This window comes from Oncorhynchus kisutch, unplaced genomic scaffold (assembly GCF_002021735.2).
Source record: "Oncorhynchus kisutch isolate 150728-3 unplaced genomic scaffold, Okis_V2 Okis02a-Okis13b_hom, whole genome shotgun sequence".
NCBI lineage: Eukaryota > Metazoa > Chordata > Actinopteri > Salmoniformes > Salmonidae > Oncorhynchus > Oncorhynchus kisutch.
Window position 1 is genome coordinate 13,957,965 of NW_022261979.1, and position 22,166 is coordinate 13,980,130.

The window sequence follows — 22,166 nt, forward strand, 5'->3', positions numbered from 1 at the left end:
AAGTACTCATCTGGGGACTGTGACTGTCATGTTAAATTAAACTGGCCTAAGAAGTACTCATCTGGGGACTGTGGCATTAAATTAAACTGGCCTAATAAGTACTCATCTGGGGACTGTGACGTTAAATTAAACTGGCCTAAGAAGTACTCATCTGGGGACTGTGACGTTAAATTAAACTGGCCTAAGAAGTACTCATCTGGGGACTGTGGCGTTAAATTAAACTGGCCTAAGAAGAAAGCACGGAAAAACCGTCAAGAGATATCGGATTGGATTGACAGAGAGACACGAGCTATCTACTTCCACCTACGCATTAACCACCCACCTGGAACGACACACACACACGCGCACACGCACACACACACACACACACAGACACAGACACAGACACACACACAGACACACACACACACACACACAGGTTGGTCTATGAGATGTGTGTATTCTGGCTGAGGACAGAGGACTGATATAACACAATAGCAGCCTGGTGTCACCATGGTAATCTCCTCCCTCTGATCAGGGAGACAAGTCCTAAACCATCTCTGACTGGTCTCTCTGTGTCTCTCAGCTTTAGGACCAGGCAGCTTGTTTCTCTCACTGTGGTTTTCAGTCTCTGATCAGCTTCAGGACCAGCTGACTGGCCTGTGTCCCTCCCTGCTGTTAGTCTCTCTGATCAGCTTCAGGACCAGCTGACTGGCCTGTGTCCCTCCCTGCTGTTAGTCTTTCTGACCAGCTGACTGGCCTGTGTCCCTCCCTGCTGTTAGTCTTTCTGACCAGACCACTGGCCTGTGTCCCTCCCTGCTGTTAGTCTCTCTGATCAGCTGACTGGCCTGTGTCCCTCCCTGCTGTTAGTCTCTCTGATCAGCTTCAGGACCAGCTGACTGGCCTGTGTCCCTCCCTGCTGTTAGTCTTTCTGACCAGACCACTGGCCTGTGTCCCTCCCTGCTGTTAGTCTCTCTGATCAGCTGACTGGCCTGTGTCCCTCCCTGCTGTTAGTCTCTCTGAGCTGACTGGCCTGTGTCCCTCCCTGCTGTTAGTCTTTCTGACCAGACCACTGGCCTGTGTCCCTCCCTGCTGTTAGTCTCTCTGATCAGCTGACTGGCCTGTGTCCCTCCCTGCTGTTAGTCTCTCTGAGCTGACTGGCCTGTGTCCCTCCCTGCTGTTAGTCTCTCTGATCAGCTGACTGGCCTGTGTCCCTCCCTGCTGTTAGTCTCTCTGATCAGCTGACTGGCCTGTGTCCCTCCCTGCTGTTAGTCTCTCTGAGCTGACTGGCCTGTGTCCCTCCCTGCTGTTAGTCTCTCTGATCAGCTGACTGGCCTGTGTCCCTCCCTGCTGTTAGTCTCTCTGATCAGCTGACTGGCCTGTGTCCCTCCCTGCTGTTAGTCTCTCTGACCAGACCACTGGCCTGTGTCCCTCCCTGCTGTTAGTCTCTCTGAGCTGACTGGCCTGTGTCCCTCCCTGCTGTTAGTCTTTCTGACCAGACCACTGGCCTGTGTCCCTCCCTGCTGTTAGTCTCTCTGATCAGCTGACTGGCCTGTGTCCCTCCCTGCTGTTAGTCTCTCTGAGCTGACTGGCCTGTGTCCCTCCCTGCTGTTAGTCTCTCTGAGCTGACTGGCCTGTGTCCCTCCCTGCTGTTAGTCTCTCTGATCAGCTGACTGGCCTGTGTCCCTCCCTGCTGTTAGTCTCTCTGATCAGCTGACTGGCCTGTGTCCCTCCCTGCTGTTAGTCTCTCTGATCAGCTGACTGGCCTGTGTCCCTCCCTGCTGTTAGTCTCTCTGATCAGCTGACTGGCCTGTGTCCCTCCCTGCTGTTAGTCTCTCTGATCAGCTGACTGGCCTGTGTCCCTCCCTGCTGTTAGTCTCTCTGATCAGCTGACTGGCCTGTGTCCCTCCCTGCTGTTAGTCTCTCTGATCAGCTGACTGGCCTGTGTCCCTCCCTGCTGTTAGTCTCTCTGATCAGCTGACTGGCCTGTGTCCCTCCCTGCTGTTAGTCTCTCTGAGCTGACTGGCCTGTGTCCCTCCTTGCTGTTAGTCTCTCTGATCAGCTGACTGGCCTGTGTCCCTCCCTGCTGTTAGTCTCTCTGAGCTGACTGGCCTGTGTCCCTCCCTGCTGTTAGTCTCTCTGATCAGCTGACTGGCCTGTGTCCCTCCCTGCTGTTAGTCTTTCTGATCAGCTGACTGGCCTGTGTCCCTCCCTGCTGTTAGTCTCTCTGATCAGCTGACTGGCCTGTGTCCCTCCCTGCTGTTAGTCTCTCTGAGCTGACTGGCCTGTGTCCCTCCCTGCTGTTAGTCTCTCTGATCAGCTGACTGGCCTGTGTCCCTCCCTGCTGTTAGTCTCTCTGATCAGCTGACTGGCCTGTGTCCCTCCCTGCTGTTAGTCTCTCTGATCAGCTGACTGGCCTGTGTCCCTCCCTGCTGTTAGTCTCTCTGATCAGCTGACTGGCCTGTGTCCCTCCCTGCTGTTAGTCTCTCTGAGCTGACTGGCCTGTGTCCCTCCCTGCTGTTAGTCTCTCTGATCAGCTGACTGGCCTGTGTCCCTCCCTGCTGTTAGTCTCTCTGAGCTGACTGGCCTGTGTCCCTCCCTGCTGTTAGTCTCTCTGAGCTGACTGGCCTGTGTCCCTCCCTGCTGTTAGTCTCTCTGATCAGCTGACTGGCCTGTGTCCCTCCCTGCTGTTAGTCTCTCTGATCAGCTGACTGGCCTGTGTCCCTCCCTGCTGTTAGTCTCTCTGAGCTGACTGGCCTGTGTCCCTCCCTGCTGTTAGTCTCTCTGAGCTGACTGGCCTGTGTCCCTCCCTGCTGTTAGTCTCTCTGATCAGCTGACTGGCCTGTGTCCCTCCCTGCTGTTAGTCTCTCTGATCAGCTGACTGGCCTGTGTCCCTCCCTGCTGTTAGTCTCTCTGACCAGCTGACTGGCCTTTGTCCCTCCCTGCTGTTAGTCTTTCTGACCAGACCACTGGCCTGTGTCCCTCCCTGCTGTTAGTCTCTCTGATCAGCTGACTGGCCTGTGTCCCTCCCTGCTGTTAGTCTCTCTGATCAGCTGACTGGCCTGTGTCCCTCCCTGCTGTTAGTCTCTCTGACCAGCTGACTGGCCTGTGTCCCTCCCTGCTGTTAGTCTCTCTGAGCTGACTGGCCTGTGTCCCTCCCTGCTGTTAGTCTCTCTGATCAGCTTCAGGACCAGCTGACTGGCCTGTGTCCCTCCCTGCTGTTAGTCTTTCTGACCAGACCACTGGCCTGTGTCCCTCCCTGCTGTTAGTCTCTCTGATCAGCTGACTGGCCTGTGTCCCTCCCTGCTGTTAGTCTCTCTGATCAGCTGACTGGCCTGTGTCCCTCCCTGCTGTTAGTCTCTCTGAGCTGACTGGCCTGTGTCCCTCCCTGCTGTTAGTCTCTCTGATCAGCTGACTGGCCTGTGTCCCTCCCTGCTGTTAGTCTCTCTGATCAGCTGACTGGCCTGTGTCCCTCCCTGCTGTTAGTCTCTCTGAGCTGACTGGCCTGTGTCCCTCCCTGCTGTTAGTCTCTCTGATCAGCTGACTGGCCTGTGTCCCTCCCTGCTGTTAGTCTCTCTGATCAGCTGACTGGCCTGTGTCCCTCCCTGCTGTTAGTCTCTCTGATCAGCTGACTGGCCTGTGTCCCTCCCTGCTGTTAGTCTCTCTGATCAGCTGACTGGCCTGTGTCCCTCCCTGCTGTTAGTCTCTCTGAGCTGACTGGCCTGTGTCCCTCCCTGCTGTTAGTCTCTCTGATCAGCTGACTGGCCTGTGTCCCTCCCTGCTGTTAGTCTCTCTGAGCTGACTGGCCTGTGTCCCTCCCTGCTGTTAGTCTCTCTGAGCTGACTGGCCTGTGTCCCTCCCTGCTGTTAGTCTCTCTGATCAGCTGACTGGCCTGTGTCCCTCCCTGCTGTTAGTCTCTCTGATCAGCTGACTGGCCTGTGTCCCTCCCTGCTGTTAGTCTCTCTGAGCTGACTGGCCTGTGTCCCTCCCTGCTGTTAGTCTCTCTGAGCTGACTGGCCTGTGTCCCTCCCTGCTGTTAGTCTCTCTGATCAGCTGACTGGCCTGTGTCCCTCCCTGCTGTTAGTCTCTCTGATCAGCTGACTGGCCTGTGTCCCTCCCTGCTGTTAGTCTCTCTGACCAGCTGACTGGCCTTTGTCCCTCCCTGCTGTTAGTCTTTCTGACCAGACCACTGGCCTGTGTCCCTCCCTGCTGTTAGTCTCTCTGATCAGCTGACTGGCCTGTGTCCCTCCCTGCTGTTAGTCTCTCTGATCAGCTGACTGGCCTGTGTCCCTCCCTGCTGTTAGTCTCTCTGACCAGCTGACTGGCCTGTGTCCCTCCCTGCTGTTAGTCTCTCTGAGCTGACTGGCCTGTGTCCCTCCCTGCTGTTAGTCTCTCTGATCAGCTTCAGGACCAGCTGACTGGCCTGTGTCCCTCCCTGCTGTTAGTCTTTCTGACCAGACCACTGGCCTGTGTCCCTCCCTGCTGTTAGTCTCTCTGATCAGCTGACTGGCCTGTGTCCCTCCCTGCTGTTAGTCTCTCTGATCAGCTGACTGGCCTGTGTCCCTCCCTGCTGTTAGTCTCTCTGAGCTGACTGGCCTGTGTCCCTCCCTGCTGTTAGTCTCTCTGATCAGCTGACTGGCCTGTGTCCCTCCCTGCTGTTAGTCTCTCTGATCAGCTGACTGGCCTGTGTCCCTCCCTGCTGTTAGTCTCTCTGATCAGCTGACTGGCCTGTGTCCCTCCCTGCTGTTAGTCTCTCTGACCAGAGTACTGGCCTGTGTCCCTCCCTGCTGTTAGTCTCTCTGAGCTGACTGGCCTGTGTCCCTCCCTGCTGTTAGTCTCTCTGATCAGCTGACTGGCCTGTGTCCCTCCCTGCTGTTAGTCTCTCTGATCAGCTGACTGGCCTGTGTCCCTCCCTGCTGTTAGTCTCTCTGAGCTGACTGGCCTGTGTCCCTCCCTGCTGTTAGTCTCTCTGATCAGCTGACTGGCCTGTGTCCCTCCCTGCTGTTAGTCTCTCTGATCAGCTGACTGGCCTGTGTCCCTCCCTGCTGTTAGTCTCTCTGATCAGCTGACTGGCCTGTGTCCCTCCCTGCTGTTAGTCTCTCTGACCAGAGTACTGGCCTGTGTCCCTCCCTGCTGTTAGTCTCTCTGAGCTGACTGGCCTGTGTCCCTCCCTGCTGTTAGTCTCTCTGATCAGCTGACTGGCCTGTGTCCCTCCCTGCTGTTAGTCTCTCTGAGCTGACTGGCCTGTGTCCCTCCCTGCTGTTAGTCTTTCTGACCAGACCACTGGCCTGTGTCCCTCCCTGCTGTTAGTCTCTCTGATCAGCTGACTGGCCTGTGTCCCTCCCTGCTGTTAGTCTCTCTGAGCTGACTGGCCTGTGTCCCTCCCTGCTGTTAGTCTCTCTGAGCTGACTGGCCTGTGTCCCTCCCTGCTGTTAGTCTCTCTGATCAGCTGACTGGCCTGTGTCCCTCCCTGCTGTTAGTCTCTCTGATCAGCTGACTGGCCTGTGTCCCTCCCTGCTGTTAGTCTCTCTGATCAGCTTCAGGACCAGCTGACTGGCCTGTGTCCCTCCCTGCTGTTAGTCTTTCTGACCAGACCACTGGCCTGTGTCCCTCCCTGCTGTTAGTCTCTCTGATCAGCTGACTGGCCTGTGTCCCTCCCTGCTGTTAGTCTCTCTGATCAGCTTCAGGACCAGCTGACTGGCCTGTGTCCCTCCCTGCTGTTAGTCTTTCTGACCAGACCACTGGCCTGTGTCCCTCCCTGCTGTTAGTCTCTCTGATCAGCTGACTGGCCTGTGTCCCTCCCTGCTGTTAGTCTCTCTGATCAGCTGACTGGCCTGTGTCCCTCCCTGCTGTTAGTCTCTCTGAGCTGACTGGCCTGTGTCCCTCCCTGCTGTTAGTCTCTCTGATCAGCTGACTGGCCTGTGTCCCTCCCTGCTGTTAGTCTCTCTGATCAGCTGACTGGCCTGTGTCCCTCCCTGCTGTTAGTCTTTCTGACCAGACCACTGGCCTGTGTCCCTCCCTGCTGTTAGTCTCTCTGATCAGCTGACTGGCCTGTGTCCCTCCCTGCTGTTAGTCTCTCTGATCAGCTGACTGGCCTGTGTCCCTCCCTGCTGTTAGTCTCTCTGATCAGCTGACTGGCCTGTGTCCCTCCCTGCTGTTAGTCTCTCTGAGCTGACTGGCCTGTGTCCCTCCCTGCTGTTAGTCTCTCTGATCAGCTGACTGGCCTGTGTCCCTCCCTGCTGTTAGTCTCTCTGAGCTGACTGGCCTGTGTCCCTCCCTGCTGTTAGTCTCTCTGATCAGCTGACTGGCCTGTGTCCCTCCCTGCTGTTAGTCTCTCTGATCAGCTGACTGGCCTGTGTCCCTCCCTGCTGTTAGTCTCTCTGAGCTGACTGGCCTGTGTCCCTCCCTGCTGTTAGTCTCTCTGAGCTGACTGGCCTGTGTCCCTCCCTGCTGTTAGTCTCTCTGATCAGCTGACTGGCCTGTGTCCCTCCCTGCTGTTAGTCTCTCTGACCAGCTGACTGGCCTGTGTCCCTCCCTGCTGTTAGTCTTTCTGACCAGACCACTGGCCTGTGTCCCTCCCTGCTGTTAGTCTCTCTGATCAGCTGACTGGCCTGTGTCCCTCCCTGCTGTTAGTCTCTCTGATCAGCTGACTGGCCTGTGTCCCTCCCTGCTGTTAGTCTCTCTGACCAGCTGACTGGCCTGTGTCCCTCCCTGCTGTTAGTCTCTCTGAGCTGACTGGCCTGTGTCCCTCCCTGCTGTTAGTCTCTCTGATCAGCTGACTGGCCTGTGTCCCTCCCTGCTGTTAGTCTCTCTGAGCTGACTGGCCTGTGTCCCTCCCTGCTGTTCCTCTGTAGCTCTGACAAAAGTTGTGTCATCCTTCCTCTGAGAGGACAACTCCCCGCTGGCCAGCGCATGCTAGACCAACCTAGCTGAGCACGCACACACACACACACACACACACACACACACACACACACACACACACACACACACACACACACACACACACACACGCACACACACGCACACACACACACACACACACGCAGAGCCCCGACCCACCCCTATCTCCCCAGACAGGGGAGAATCAATGAGAGTGAGTCATCGTGGGGAGAGTAAAGAGTCATTGTGGGGGGGTAAAGAGTCATTGTGGGGGGGGGGGGGGGGGAAGAGAGTGAGTCATTGTGGGGAGGGTAAAGAGAGTGAGTCATTGTGGGGGGGTAAAGAGTCATTGTGGGGGGGGGAAGAGAGTGAGTCATTGTGGGGGGGTTGAGAGAGTGAGTCATAGTCATTGTGGGGGGGAAAGAGAGTGAGTCATTGTGGGGGGGTTGAGAGAGTGAGTCATTGTGGGGGGCTAAAGAGTCATTGTGGGGAGGGTAAAGAGTGAGTCATTGTGGGGAGGGTAAATAGTCATTATGGGGAGGGTAAAGAGTCATTGTGGGGAGGGTAAAGAGTCATTGTGGGGAGGGTAAAGAGTCATTGTGGGGGGGTAAAGAGTCATTGTGGGGAGGGTAAAGAGTCATTGTGGGGAGGGTAAAGAGCCGTCACAGAAACACAGATCTGTCAAGAGGCAGAGACTTTATCCCCTCAAAACGGGTAAATATCACATTATGTTAAAACTGGCAGAAAGATGTGTGTTCCTTTGCACATTATATATCCGCAATATACACCCGCAATATACACCCGCAACATATACACCCTCAACATATAACCACAACATATACACCCGCAACATATACACCCACAACATATACACCCGCAACATATACACCCTCAACATATACACCCTCAACATATACACCCTCAACATATACACCCTCAACATATACACCCGCAACATATACACCCTCAACATATACACCCGCAACATATAACCACAACATATATACCCTGGGTTGGCAGAGCACTACATTGCTGCCTGCTATAGGATGAGGGACAGTGTCTGACAGACCATTGCTGCCTGCTATAGGATGAGGGACAGTGTCTGACAGACCATTGCTGCCTGCTATAGGATGAGGGACAGTGTCTGACAGACCATTGCTGCCTGCTATAGGATGAGGGACAGTGTCTGACAGACCATTGCTGCCTGCTATAGGATGAGGGACAGTGTCTGACAGACCATTGCTGCCTGCTATAGGATGAGGGACAGTGTCTGACAGACCATTGCTGCCTGCTATAGGATGAGGGACAGTGTCTGACAGACCATTGCTGCCTGCTATAGGATGAGGGACAGTGTCTGACAGACCATTGCTGCCTGCTATAGGATGAGGGACAGTGTCTGACAGACCATTGCTGCCTGCTATAGGATGAGGGACAGTGTCTGACAGACCATTGCTGCCTGCTATAGGATGAGGGACAGTGTCTGACAGACCATTGCTGCCTGCTATAGGATGAGGGACAGTGTCTGACAGACCATTGCTGCCTGCTATAGGATGAGGGACAGTGTCTGACAGACCATTGCTGCCTGCTATAGGATGAGGGACAGTGTCTGACAGACCATTGCTGCCTGCTATAGGATGAGGGACAGTGTCTGACAGACCATTGCTGCCTGCTATAGGATGAGGGACAGTGTCTGACAGACCATTGCTGCCTGCTATAGGATGAGAGACAGTGTCTGACAGACCATTGCTGCCTGCTATAGGATGAGGGACAGTGTCTGACAGACCATTGCTGCCTGCTATAGGATGAGGGACAGTGTCTGACAGACCATTGCTGCCTGCTATAGGATGAGGGACAGTGTCTGACAGACCATTGCTGCCTGCTATAGGATGAGGGACAGTGTCTGACAGACCATTGCTGCCTGCTATAGGATGAGGGACAGTGTCTGACAGACCATTGCTGCCTGCTATAGGATGAGGGACAGTGTCTGACAGACCATTGCTGCCTGCTATAGGATGAGGGACAGTGTCTGACAGACCATTGCTGCCTGCTATAGGATGAGGGACAGTGTCTGACAGACCATTGCTGCCTGCTATAGGATGAGGGACAGTGTCTGACAGACCATTGCTGCCTGCTATAGGATGAGGGACAGTGTCTGACAGACCATTGCTGCCTGCTATAGGATGAGGGACAGTGTCTGACAGACCATTGCTGCCTGCTATAGGATGAGGGACAGTGTCTGACAGACCATTGCTGCCTGCTATAGGATGAGGGACAGTGTCTGACAGACCATTGCTGCCTGCTATAGGATGAGGGACAGTGTCTGACAGACCATTGCTGCCTGCTATAGGATGAGGGACAGTGTCTGACAGACCATTGCTGCCTGCTATAGGATGAGGGACAGTGTCTGACAGACCATTGCTGCCTGCTATAGGATGAGGGACAGTGTCTGACAGACCATTGCTGCCTGCTATAGGATGAGGGACAGTGTCTGACAGACCATTGCTGCCTGCTATAGGATGAGGGACAGTGTCTGACAGACCATTGCTGCCTGCTATAGGATGAGGGACAGTGTCTGACAGACCATTGCTGCCTGCTATAGGATGAGGGACAGTGTCTGACAGACCATTGCTGCCTGCTATAGGATGAGGGACAGTGTCTGACAGACCATTGCTGCCTGCTATAGGATGAGGGACAGTGTCTGACAGACCATTGCTGCCTGCTATAGGATGAGGGACAGTGTCTGACAGACCATTGCTGCCTGCTATAGGATGAGGGACAGTGTCTGACAGACCATTGCTGCCTGCTATAGGATGAGGGACAGTGTCTGACAGACCAACCATGTACTCTATGTGGGTTGGCAGAGCACTACATTGCTGCCTGCTATAGGATGAGGGACAGTGTCTGACAGACCATTGCTGCCTGCTATAGGATGAGGGACAGTGTCTGACAGACCATTGCTGCCTGCTATAGGATGAGGGACAGTGTCTGACAGACCATTGCTGCCTGCTATAGGATGAGGGACAGTGTCTGACAGACCATTGCTGCCTGCTATAGGATGAGGGACAGTGTCTGACAGACCATTGCTGCCTGCTATAGGATGAGAGACAGTGTCTGACAGACCATTGCTGCCTGCTATAGGATGAGGGACAGTGTCTGACAGACCATTGCTGCCTGCTATAGGATGAGGGACAGTGTCTGACAGACCATTGCTGCCTGCTATAGGATGAGGGACAGTGTCTGACAGACCATTGCTGCCTGCTATAGGATGAGGGACAGTGTCTGACAGACCATTGCTGCCTGCTATAGGATGAGGGACAGTGTCTGACAGACCATTGCTGCCTGCTATAGGATGAGGGACAGTGTCTGACAGACCATTGCTGCCTGCTATAGGATGAGGGACAGTGTCTGACAGACCATTGCTGCCTGCTATAGGATGAGGGACAGTGTCTGACAGACCATTGCTGCCTGCTATAGGATGAGGGACAGTGTCTGACAGACCAACCATGTACTCTATGCTTATTGATCAAAGTGCAGTTATTTTAACCCTTGATTATTACCGTTGTCCCGTTGACAGTCTTAATTATTATTTTACTGATGGTAATATTGTAAATCTCCAGAGTAAGCTTTGGCATTATGTACAGTACCAGTCAAAAGTTGGGACACATCTACTCATTCAAGGTTGTATTATTGGGACATGCCTGAATGTGCCAAGCTGTCATCAAGGCAAAGGGTGGCTCCTTTGAAGAATCTCAAATATAAAATCTATTTTGAATTGGTAAACTTGTTTGGTAACTACATGATCCCATATGTGTTATTTCATAGTTTGGATGTCTTCACTATTATTCTACAATGTAGAAGATAGTCTAAGTAAATAAAAACCCTTGAATGAGAAGGTGTGTCCAAACATTGACTTGTACTGTATATTGTTACGTCATGCCAATAAAACTAATTGAATTGAACTTAATTCAATTGAGAGATACAGACAGAGATAAACAAAAACATTTATTTTTACCTTTATTTAACTAGGCAAGTCAGTTAAGGACAAATTCTTATTTTCAATGACGGACTAGGAACAGTGGGTTAACTGCCTGTTCAGGGGCAGAATGACAGATTTGTACCGTGTCAGCTCGGGGATTCAATCTAGGAACCTTTTGGTTACAAGTTCAACGCTCTAACCACTAGGCTACCTGCCGCCCCAGATACAGACAGAGATACAGACAGAGAGAGATACATACAGAGAGACAGAGATACAGACAGATAGACTGAGATAGAGAGAGATCAATCTCCAAGTTAACCCCTCTGCTTCTCCCTCCAAAGGGCCTCTTCATGCCTGTGCAGAGACAGAGAGACAGAGATACAGACAGACACAGAGACAGAGATACAGACAGACAGAGATACATACAGAGAGACAGAGAGATCAATCTCCAAGTTAACCCCTTTGCTTCTCCCTCCAAAGGGCCTCTTCATGCCTGTGCAGAGACAGAGAGCTTGTATTTCTACAGCCCCGTTTCACAACAGGAAGAGAGGCTCCGTTGTGAATGCAGTGAGTGGCCCATTTCGAAGAGAGGCTCCGTTGTGAATGCAGTGAGTGGCCCATTTCGAAGAGAGGCTCCGTTGTGACTGCAGTGAGTGGCCCATTTCGAAGAGAGGCTCCGTTGTGACTGCAGTGAGTGGCCCATTTCAAATCAACACATTTGGAGCTGGTTAAACTGGAATGAAAGAGCTGAACCGACCAAAAGTGTCGCTTGTTTTTCAACCGTTGTTTACTGTCCATCCCCTAAATAACTTTAAAAACGTCTTGTGGGAAACATACACTTCAATGAGGTGAGCTCACACGTTCCTGTGTCGTCCAGACAGCAACACACAGACAGCTGGACACCACCGCGACATGTCATCATCACGGTTGTGCATTACCCATAGAGAAACAGCAGCATTACATTCCACTGGGAGATGAGGGCTTTTAGCTGAGGATTTATCATCATTATCATCTCAAACTACCTCAACATCATCTCAGAGGATTATCATCATTATCATCTCAAACTACCTCAACATCATCTCAGAGGATTATCATCATTATCATCTCAATCTACCTCAATATCATCATCATCTCAAACTACCTCAACATCATCTCAGAGGATTATCGTCATTATCATCTCAATCTACCTCAATATCATCATCATTATCATCTCAAACTACCTCAATATCATCATCATTATCATCTCAAACTACCTCAATATCATCATCATCTCAAACTACCTCAACATCATCTCAGAGGATTATCATCATTATCATCTCAAACTACCTCTATCATCATCATCTCAAACTACCTCAATATCATCATCATCTCAAACTACCTCAATATCATTTCAGAGGATTATCATCATTAGCATCTCAAACTACCTCAATATCATCTCAAAGGATTAGACCCCAGGTCATCAGTCTACATCCTAAACTACCTCAATATCATCTCAGAGGATTAGACCCCAGGTCAACAGTCTACATCCTAAACTACCTCAACATCATAGAGAAATGGACCCAGCTCATCAGTCTATATCCTAAACTACCTCATCATCAGAGTAATGGTCCCAGCTCATCAGTCTATATCCTAAACTACCTCATCATCAGAGTAATGGTCCCAGCTCATCAGTCTACATCCTAAACTACCTCATCAGAGTAATGGTCCCAGCTCATCAGTCTACATCCTAAACTACCTCATCATCAGAGTAATGGACCCAGCTCACCAGTCTATATCCTAAACTACCTCATCATCAGAGTAATGGACCCAGTCTACATCCTAAACTACCTCATCATCAGAGTAATGGTCCCAGCTCATCAGTCTACATCCTAAACTACCTCATCAGAGTAATGGTCCCAGCTCATCAGTCTACATCCTAAACTACCTCATCATCAGAGTAATGGACCCAGTCTACATCCTAAACTACCTCATCATCAGAGTAATGGACCCAGTCTACATCCTAAACTACCTCATCATCAGAGTAATGGACCCAGCTCACCAGTCTACATCCTAAACTACCTCATCATCAGAGTAATGGACCCAGCTCACCAGTCTATATCCTAAACTACCTCATCATCAGAGTAATGGACCCAGCTCACCAGTCTACATCCTAAACTACCTCATCATCAGAGTAATGGACCCAGCTCACCAGTCTACATCCTAAACTACCTCATCAGAGTAATGGACCCAGTCTACATCCTAAACTACCTCATCATCAGAGTAATGGACCCAGCTCACCAGTCTACATCCTAAACTACCTCATCATCAGAGTAATGGACCCAGCTCACCAGTCTACATCCTAAACTACCTCATCAGAGTAATGGACCCAGTCTACATCCTAAACTACCTCATCATCAGAGTAATGGACCCAGCTCACCAGTCTACATCCTAAACTACCTCATCATCAGAGTAATGGACCCAGTCTACATCCTAAACTACCTCATCATCAGAGTAATGGACCCAGCTCACCAGTCTACATCCTAAACTACCTCATCATCAGAGTAATGGACCCAGCTCACCAGTCTACATCCTAAACTACCTCATCATCAGAGTAATGGACCCAGCTCACCAGTCTACATCCTAAACTGCTGTACTAAGTTGACTACAACAGAGAGGGAGAACAAGAGGAAAAGATAACGCGAGGGAGAAGAGCACATGTCGTGTCTGTAGAGGAGAGATGTAACCCCCCTCTTTATCTCTGGTCCCCACAGGCTGTTGGATTCTCCCTCCCTCTCCCTCCCCACACCCACTTAAAACCCCATTCCCTCCTCTGAGGCAGCTGCCTGCCCCCTGTACCCCCCCCTCTAACCCCATCCCTCCAGCCCCAACCTCAGCCCCAACCGCAGCCCTCCAGCCCCAACCTCAATCCCTCCAGCCCCAACCTCAATCCCTCCAGCCCCAACCTCAATCCCTCCAGGCCCAACCTCAATCCCTCCAGGCCCAACCTCAATCCCTCCAGGCCCAACCTCAATCCCTCCAGCCCCAACCTCAATGACATTAGAACGCTTCGGGAGCCGCGTGGAGCTTAAAATGACTCCAGGAGCATTACTCCTACACCACAGCCCTCCAGGATCATTACTCCTACACCACAGTCCTCCAGGAGCATTACTCCTACACCACAGTCCTCCAGGAGCATTACTCCTACACCACAGCCCTCCAGGAGCATTACTCCTACACCACAGCCCTCCAGGAGCATTACTCCTACACCACAGCCCTCCAGGAGCATTACTCCTACACCACAGCCCTCCAGGAGCATTACTCCTACACCACAGTCCTCCAGGAGCATTACTCCTACACCACAGTCCTCCAGGAGCATTACTCATACACCACAGTCCTCCAGGAGCATTACTCCTACACCACAGCATTTTACTCATATACCACAGCATTACACTCCTACATTACTTCTAACCCTAACCCCCTCTAACAGTATTCTAACCCCCTCTAACAGTATTCTAACCCCCCCTAACAGTACTCTAACCCCTCTAACAGTATTCTAACCCCCTCCAACAGTATTCTAACCCCCTCCAACAGTATTCTAACCCCCTCCAACAGTATTCTAACCCCCTCCAACAGTATTCTAACCCCCTCTAACAGTATTCTAACCCCCTCTAATAGTATTCTAACCCCCCCTCTATCCCACAGTATTCTAACCCCCTCTATCCCACAGTATTCTAACCCCCCTATCTCACAGTACTCTAACCCCCTCTATCTCACAGTATTCTAACCCCCTCTAACCAACAGTATTCTAACCCCTTTCTATCCAACAGTATTCTAACCCCCTCTAACAGTATTCTAACCCCCTCCAACAGTATTCTAACCCCCTCTAACAGTATTCTAACCCCCTCCAACAGTATTCTAACCCCCTCCAACAGTATTCTAACCCCCTCTAACAGTATTCTAACCCCCTCCAACAGTATTCTAACCCCCTCCAACAGTATTCTAACCCCCTCCAACAGTATTCTAACCCCCTCCAACAGTATTCTAACCCCCTCCAACAGTATTCTAACCCCCTCTAACAGTATTCTAAACCCCTCTAACAGTATTCTAAACCCCTCTAACAGTATTCTAACCCCCTCCAACAGTATTCTAACCCCCTCCAACAGTATTCTAACCCCCTCCAACAGTATTCTAACCCTCTCTAACAGTATTATAACCCCCTCTAACAGTATTCTAACCCCCTCCAACAGTATTCTAATCCCCTCTAACAGTATTCTAACCCCCTCTAACAGTATTCTAACCCCCTCTAACCAACAGTATTCTAACCCCCTCTAACCAACAGTATTCTAACCCCCTCTAACCAACAGTATTCTAACCCCCTCTAACCAACAGTATTCTAACCCCCTCTAACCAACAGTATTCTAACCCCCTCCAACAGTATTCTAACCCCCTCCAACAGTATTCTAACCCTCTCTAACAGTATTCTAACCCCCTCTAACAGTATTCTAACCCCCTCTAACAGTATTCTAACTCCTCAGTCTCTGGACTCAGGGGAAAGTAACATTTCATAACCTTCCACAGTTCCTTATTCAAACCAACACAATGCAAATGTTCTGCCGACTGTTGCCTGTGGTCAATCCTGCAGCTCTCACAACATTGCAAAAGCCGAATGAGAAGCGTGTGTTGCCAAGATTAAAAGAAAATAGCAAATCATTTAAACAAAAACAACCGGTTTCTCACACAAAAAGACAAGACCAGAGATCTTACCTCACCTGGTGTGTAGTAACGTAGGTCTGTTAACAGTCCATAATCCAACAGGTCCTATGTTTGCAGAGTGTCAGCTACAGGCAGCAGTGACAACAGGAGAGGATCTAGCTAACAGAACAGAGGAAGAGGCTCGACTAGACACCAGGCAGAAGTGACAACAACTAGCGACTCCCAACACCCAAGAAGAAGAAGAGACTCTCACAAGCCCCCACAGCTGCTAAGTGAATGTCTGAGCGAAGCTTTTCACCCAAACTCTGCCTCCTCTCCTCTCTGACGTCAAACCCCCGGTGGGGTCACATGACACGGTTCTATGAAAGGCGTTGCCCTGGTAACAGTAGAACACAGGGGGGGGGGGGGGGCGGGAGCTACTGCTGAAAGCGTTTTCAATAGGTCGTCTATAACACAGCAGCAGCCAGGGCTGGGAAATACACTCTACAAGTCTGTCAGCAGCACAGAGAGACCACAGACACGTGTTAACATCAACCCTGCAGAGTTTCAAAGGTCTCCTTTTAAACTGGACAACAGAACTGAGTCACCTGGAAAAAGAGGGAAGGGGGTTTGGGTTTAGGTCACTCCATTTTCATACTATACGCAGTCTGATCTTCTCAGCTAACTACTGAACCACACGCAGTCTGATCTTCTCAGCTAACTACTGAACCACACGCAGTCTGATCTTCTCGGCTAACTACTGAACCACACGCAGTCTGATCTTCTCGGCTAACTACTGAACCACACGCAGTCTGATCTTCTCGGCTAACTACTGAACCATACGCAGTCTGATCTTCTCGGCTAACTACTGAACCATACGCCCAGACAGCTACATGTTGTCTACCCCAGACAGCTACATGTTGGTGTTGTCTACCCCAGACAGCTACATGTTGTCTACCCCAGACAGCTACATGTTGTCTACTCCAGACAGCTACATGTTGTCTACTCCAGACAGCTACATGTTGTCTACCCCAGACAGCTACATGTTGGCTACTCCAGACAGCTACATGTTGTCTACCCCAGACAGCTACATGTTGTCTACCCCAGACAGCTACATGTTGTCTACCCCAGACGGCTACATGTTGGTGTTGTCTACCCCAGACGGCTACATGTTGGTGTTGTCTACCCCAGACGGCTACATGTTGGTGTTGTCTACCCCAGACGGCTACATGTTGGTGGTGTCTACCCCAGACAGCTACATGTTGTCTACCCCAGACAGCTACATGTTGGTGTTGTCTACCCCAGACAGCTACATGTTGGTGTTGTCTACCCCAGACGGCTACATGTTGGTGTTGTCTACCCCAGACAGCTACATGTTGGTGTTGTCTACCCCAGACAGCTACATGTTGTCTACCCCAGACAGCTACATGTTGTCTACCCCAGACAGCTACATGTTGTCTACCCCAGACAGCTACATGTTGTCTACCCCAGACAGCTACATGTTGTCTACCCCAGACGGCTACATGTCGGTGTTGTCTACCCCAGACAGCTACATGTTGGTGTTGTCTACCCCAGACAGCTACATGTTGTCTACCCCAGACAGCTACATGTTGTCTACCCCAGACAGCTACATGTTGTCTACCCCAGACAGCTACATGTTGTCTACCCCAGACAGCTACATGTTGGTGTTGTCTACCCCAGACGGCTACATGTCGGTGTTGTCTACCCCAGACAGCTACATGTTGGTGTTGTCTACCCCAGACAGCTACATGTTGTCTACCCCAGACAGCTACATGTTGTCTACCCCAGACAGCTACATGTTGTCTACCCCAGACAGCTACATGTTGTCTACCCCAGACAGCTACATGTTGTCTACCCCAGACAGCTACATGTTGGTGTTGTCTACCCCAGACGGCTACATGTTGGTGTTGTCTACCCCAGACAGCTACATGTTGTCTACCCCAGACAGCTACATGTTGTCTACCCCAGACAGCTACATGTTGTCTACCCCAGACAGCTACATGTTGGTGTTGTCTACCCCAGACAGCTACATGTTGGTGTTGTCTACCCCAGACAGCTACATGTTGGGGGTGTCTACCCCAGACAGCTACATGTTGGGGGTGTCTACCCCAGACAGCTACATGTTGGGGGTGTCTACCCCAGACAGCTACATGTTGGGGGTGTCTACCCCAGACAGCTACATGTTGGTGTTGTCTACCCCAGACGGCTACATGTTGGTGTTGTCTACCCCAGACGGCTACATGTTGTCTACCCCAGACAGCTACATGTTGTCTACCCCAGACAGCTACATGTTGGTGTTGTCTACCCCAGACAGCTACATGTTGGTGTTGTCTACCCCAGACAGCTACATGTTGGTGTTGTCTACCCCAGACAGCTACATGTTGGTGTTGTCTACCCCAGACAGCTACATGTTGGTGTTGTCTACCCCAGACAGCTACATGTTGGTGTTGTCTACCCCAGACAGCTACATGTTGGTGTTGTCTACCCCAGACGGCTACATGTTGGTGTTGTCTACCCCAGACAGCTACATGTTGTCTACCCCAGACAGCTACATGTTGTCTACCCCAGACAGCTACATGTTGTCTACCCCAGACGGCTACATGTTGGTGTTGTCTACCCCAGACAGCTACATGTTGGTGTTGTCTACCCCAGACAGCTACATGTTGTCTACCCCAGACAGCTACATGTTGTCTACCCCAGACAGCTACATGTTGGTGTTGTCTACCCCAGACGGCTACATGTTGGTGGTGTCTACCCCAGACAGCTACATGTTGTCTACCCAGACAGCTATATGTTGGTGTTGTCTACCCCAGACAGCTACATGTTGGTGTTGTCTACCCCAGACGGCTACATGTTGGTGTTGTCTACCCCAGACGGCTACATGTTGGTGTTGTCTACCCCAGACGGCTACATGTTGGTGTTGTCTACCCCAGACGGCTACATGTTGGTGTTGTCTACCCCAGACGGCTACATGTTGGTGTTGTCTACCCCAGACGGCTACATGTTGGTGTTGTCTACCCCAGACGGCTACATGTTGGTGTTGTCTACCCCAGACGGCTACATGTTGGTGTTGTCTACCCCAGACGGCTACATGTTGGTGTTGTCTACCCCAGACAGCTACATGTTGGTGTTGTCTACCCCAGACGGCTACATGTTGGTGTTGTCTACCCCAGACGGCTACATGTTGGTGTTGTCTACCCCAGACGGCTACATGTTGGTGTTGTTGCCCCAGGGGTTTCTGGGGCACGCTGCTTTCAAATAATACACAAAACAAAAGAGTGATGTCACTTCAGGATATTTTGGGGTCAACCCCCCTCTCTGTCCCCATCCCCCTACCCAGAGACTGTGTATAGGGACAACTATAGAACCACTACTTCCATATATGTGATTTGAATAGAAGAATAGCATCTGTTGGCCTGCTGAATAGAGGGAATGGGGCCAGGGCAGAGGGGTGAGGAAGGAGAGAGAGACAGAGAGAGAAAAAAGGAGGGAAAATGCTTGTTAAAGGCCATACTAGGATAAATGAGAGAGCTTCCTGCTACTCTGCTGGAACAGCTGGACAGAAATAGGACCAGGCAGAGAGGGGCTCCCGGACCAGGCAGAGAGGGGATCCCGGACCAGGCAGAGCGGGGATCCCGGATCAGTCAGAGCGGGGATCCCGGACCAGGCAGAGCAGGGATCCCGGACCAGGCAGAGAGGGGCTCCCGGACCAGGCAGAGCAGGGATCCCGGACCAGTCAGAGCGGGGATCCCGGACCAGGCAGAGCGGGGATCCCGGACCAGGCAGAGCGGGGATCCCGGACCAGGCAGAGCAGGGATCCCGGACCAGTCAGAGCAGGGATCCCGGACCAGTCAGAGCAGGGATCCCGGACCAGTCAGGGCTGCTGCTGGGATTAAATGGATCTGAAGATCCAGAGACAGTTGGAACTGCAGAGAGATAAAGGCTAGAGACAGTGGGAACTGCAGAGAGATAAAGGCTAGAGACAGTGGGAACCGCAGAGAGAGATAAAGGCTAGAGACAGTGGGAACTGCAGAGAGATAAAGGCTAGAGACAGTGGGAACTGCAGAGAGAGATAAAGGCTAGAGACAGTGGGAACTGCAGAGAGATAAAGGCTAGAGACAGTGGGAACTGCAGAGAGATAAAGGCTAGAGACAGTGGGAACCGCAGAGAGAGATAAAGGCTAGAGACAGTGGGAACTGCAGAGAGATAAAGGCTAGAGACAGTGGGAACCGCAGAGAGAGATAAAGGCTAGAGACAGTGGGAACTGCAGAGAGAGATAAAGGCTAGAGACAGTGGGAACTGCAGAGAGAGAGAAAGGCTAGAGACAGTGGGAACCGCAGAGAGAGATAAAGGCTAGAGACAGTGGGAACCGCAGAGAGAGATAAAGGCTAGAGACAGTGGGAACTGCAGAGAGAGAGAGATAAAGGCTAGAGACAGAGGGAACTGCAGAGAGAGATAAAGGCTAGAGACAGTGGGAACTGCAGAGAGAGATAAAGGCTAGAGACAGTGGGAACCGCAGAGAGAGATAAAGGCTAGAGACAGTGGGAACCGCAGAGAGAGATAAAGGCTAGAGACAGTGGGAACTGCAGAGAGAGATAAAGGCTAGAGACAGTGGGAACCGCAGAGAGAGATAAAGGCTAGAGACAGTGGGAACTGCAGAGAGAGATAAAGGCTAGAGACAGTGGGAACCGCAGAGAGAGATAAAGGCTAGAGACAGTGGGAACCGCAGAGAGAGATAAAGGCTAGAGACAGTGGGAACCGCAGAGAGAGATAAAGGCTAGAGACAGTGGGAACTGCAGAGAGAGATAAAGGCTAGAGGCAGAGGGAACTGCAGAGAGAGATAAAGGCTAGAGACAGTGGGAACTGCAGAGAGAGATAAAGGCTAGAGGCAGAGGGAACTGCAGAGAGAGATAAAGGCTAGAGACAGTGGGAACTGCAGAGAGAGATAAAGGCTAGAGACAGTGGGAACCGCAGAGAGAGATAAAGGCTAGAGACAGTGGGAACCGCAGAGAGAGAGAGATAAAGGCTAGAGACGGTGGGAACTGAGGAGATAAAGGCTAGAGACAGTGGAAACTGCAGAGAGATAAAGGCTAGAGACAGTGGGAACTGCAGAGAGATAAAGGCTAGAGACAGAGGGAACTGCAGAGAGATAAAGGCTAGAGGCAGAGGGAACTGCAGAGAGAGATAAAGGCTAGAGACAGTGGGAACCGCAGAGAGAGATAAAGGCTAGAGACAGTGGGAACTGCAGAGAGAGATAAAGGCTAGAGACAGTGGGAACTGCAGAGAGAGATAAAGGCTAGAGACAGTGGGAACCGCAGAGAGAGATAAAGGCTAGAGGCAGAGGGAACTGCAGAGAGAGATAAAGGCTAGAGACAGTGGGAACTGCAGAGAGATAAAGGCTAGAGACAGTGGGAACCGCAGAGAGAGAGAGATAAAGGCTAGAGACAGTGGGAACCGCATAGAGAGATAAAGGCTAGAGACAGTGGGAACCGCAGAGAGAGATAAAGGCTAGAGACAGTGGGAACCGCAGAGAGATAAAGGCTAGAGACAGTGGGAACTGCAGAGAGATCAAGGCTAGAGACAGAGGGAACTGCAGAGAGATCAAGGCTAGAGACAGTGGGAACTGCAGAGAGATAAAGGCTAGAGACAGTGGGAACTGCAGAGAGAGATAAAGGCTAGAGACAGTGGGAACCGCAGAGAGAGAGAGATAAAGGCTAGAGACAGTGGGAACTGCAGAGAGAGATAAAGGCTAGAGACAGTGGGAACCGCAGAGAGAGATAAAGGCTAGAGACAGTGGGAACCGCAGAGAGAGAGAGAGATAAAGGCTAGAGACGGTGGGAACAGAGGAGATAAAGGCTAGAGACAGTGGAAACTGCAGAGAGATAAAGGCTAGAGACAGTGGGAACTGCAGAGAGATAAAGGCTAGAGACAGTGGGAACTGCAGAGAGATAAAGGCTAGAGACAGTGGGAACTGCAGAGAGATAAAGGCTAGAGACAGTGGGAACCGCAGAGAGATAAAGGCTAGAGACAGTGGGAACCGCAGAGAGAGATAAAGGCTAGAGACAGTGGGAATCGCAGTGCGAGAGAGGGAGAGATTAAGTAGAGCTATTAGAGAGAGATGGAGACATCTCCTGTTTCTCCAAGCTAGGTCACCCACGCTGTTTGCTTTCATATCCCAGCATGCAGTATAGGTCTGTAGTCTGAATGGGAGAGACATGGAGAACCTACGGTGGTGATTGGTGAATATAACCTCTGAGGGAGGGTTTGGAGAGAGAGGGAGTGCAGAGAGAGAGGTCTGGCACAGTGACACAACAGGACGTTACAACCTGTGAAGTTCTAATGGTCTCATATGCCACGGACTGCTGCTGGGGGGCAAGGACTGGCAGGGCCGTTGTGCCCTCTAACGCCCTCATCACTAAGCCCGTCTCCCCCAGCCTGTTGCCAAGACACGCTTGTCGGTCTGTCTGCCTGCTTCAGCTGGCAGGCAGCGCTGTCCGTCTCAGTCCTAGCAGGTAGCTGTGTCTCTGTCCAAGACGCGGTAAGACACTGAACGATAGAATGTTCTCACTGATTAACTGGCATCTCCTGCGTCCAGAAACCAGAAGTGTGAGAGACGGAGGTTTATACACCCTGCTGT

General features: G+C 51.3%; 1 protein-coding gene across 5 annotated transcripts in view; it reads right to left on the bottom strand.

The window, feature by feature from the left end:
- ncalda (neurocalcin delta a) overlaps window positions 1-22,166 on the bottom strand; it is a 99,635-nt gene that overhangs the window by 47,095 nt on the left and 30,374 nt on the right. The window contains exon 1 of one of the 5 annotated variants that reach the window (XM_031811790.1): window positions 15,586-15,836. The exons of 3 other annotated variants lie outside the window; for them this stretch is intronic. The gene's annotated coding sequence lies outside the window, so the exon portion shown is untranslated. Of the gene's footprint in view, window positions 1-15,580; window positions 15,837-22,166 lie in introns of those variants that run through there. One more of the 5 variants, XM_031811789.1, reaches the window with a different exon arrangement.